The sequence below is a fragment of the Spea bombifrons genome, chromosome 2, assembly GCF_027358695.1.
Source record: "Spea bombifrons isolate aSpeBom1 chromosome 2, aSpeBom1.2.pri, whole genome shotgun sequence".
In the NCBI taxonomy this organism is placed as follows: Eukaryota; Metazoa; Chordata; class Amphibia; order Anura; family Pelobatidae; genus Spea; species Spea bombifrons.
In genome coordinates, this window is record NC_071088.1 from 6,731,541 (window position 1) to 6,733,257 (window position 1,717).

At 42.1% G+C, this 1,717-nt stretch overlaps 1 long non-coding RNA gene across 1 annotated transcript; it reads left to right on the forward strand.

The window, feature by feature from the left end:
* The first annotated feature begins 925 nt into the window (after positions 1-925).
* LOC128473502 (uncharacterized) lies at positions 926-1,336 on the forward strand. Its single transcript, XR_008346283.1, has 2 exons — positions 926-990; positions 1,196-1,336. It is a non-coding gene; the product is annotated as an uncharacterized LOC128473502 (long non-coding RNA).
* Positions 1,337-1,717: the final 381 nt, after the last annotated feature.

Here is a 1,717-nt window from a genome sequence, read left to right on the forward strand (position 1 = left end):
ATCTCCAGGTCAAACCGGAGACATCCCAGATATCGATACATTTCTGCATACAAAAACTATACATAGTGTAGCTAGATGAGCATAAACAAAATATATGTAAAGCATGGCGTTGACCTTCCAAAAGATTTTTAAATTCAATTATTCAATAACAAAAGTTCATAAAATCGTTCGGGGATCGGGTTTCATGGACTTGTGAGACAGGATGTTAAATGACTCAGCTGAATGTAGAGATCAAACGAGTCATGGTCAAGTGACCCGAGTCAAATAAGCTCCCTCCTTTAAATCTTGTAAATCTGGAAAATACAGCCTTAGGACGTGAAACAGATTAATAAAGATATCATATATTATTTAATTGATCACATTCATTTCCAAAATGCCTACAATTACTCAATATTTGTTGTGTTTTATGTGTTTTCATTTAGTTTATTGAGCTTGATATGGGATAGGCAATTCTCAAATTCACAGCAGTCAATTGCTGGCTTTGGCCACCATAACATTGCCTTGTAACAACATGCCAGCTACTGAGCTGGAGAACCCAATAGGAACCATGGAACAATGAGTCGCAGTCCATCTGGTGCCATTAGGATACACCTCTCCAAGAACTTCTAGGAGGGCATTTTGGTCATGACCTGGATAAGTGTTGGCCAGGGGAACACCTACACTATGACAATACAAAAAGGGGACAACACAACAAGAAAAACCCTGCATAAGTATCAAGTGAGACCCATAACAGGGTAGGGTGGGAATTCTTGAGGCTTGTCCAAAATCCATTAAGCCATCTCTCCCGAAGCCTACAATGTTGGCCAGACTCCACCAATAGGAAATATGGATGCTGAAAGGCAATATAAGGTCCAGGCCAGTTTCCTTTTGGGACCATAGAGGACATCATCAGCCATATTGAAACGGAAACTTCAGTAGATCTAAGGCTTTTGTTGAAAAAGGAATGAGTATGGTGAGAGATGGCAGAGGGTCATATGATAAGGATTCAGGGTCATTAAAGAGAGTTCTCTTTAGAAAAATGTTAAAATTAATTATTGTAACATTGTCAGGGCCGGATTAACAGCAGCGCACATAGAGCGATTCCCTCCGGCTCCTGGTGTTCTGACTGCTGCGGAGCTTCTCACTTGCCCCACAATGCGGTCATCCGATCGGGTCCTGCAATGTGTGTCAATCATCCTCTTTCACGGACAGTGAGATTGCTGCTCAGTGAGTGAGGGAAGTGGAAGATGTAAGTACAGTGTGTATCAATGTATGTGTGTGTGTGTATCTGTATGTGGGGGGAGGAATGGAAGGTAGCGTATACAAAATGCAGACAAGATTAAAAAAAAGGGAAAAACAGTGAGGGAAAAGATGTCAGCAAGTGAGCTGCAAAAAAATGCCAAAGGATGGGAGGGAGGGAGGAAAGAACAGAAGAAAAAAAGGAATAAGTGGAAGAAAGTAGAAAAGAGGTTGCTAAAGGTAGGAAATCCAGAGAAGAGCCCCTGTATAATTCCCCCAGGGCCTAAACCACCTTTATACCACTTGCATCTTAGGTGCGCCGGATAGCCAGTCCGGAGGGGCAGACGATAGTACCAGACACATAAATGGTTTAATCACATCTAATTATGAGCACTTTAAACTAGACTTGGGCATTCGTATTCGGGCAAATATGAAAACGAACACAAAGGGTGCGTTTTCGTTGTTCAGCCCGAATACCGAACATACGAACATGGCGGTG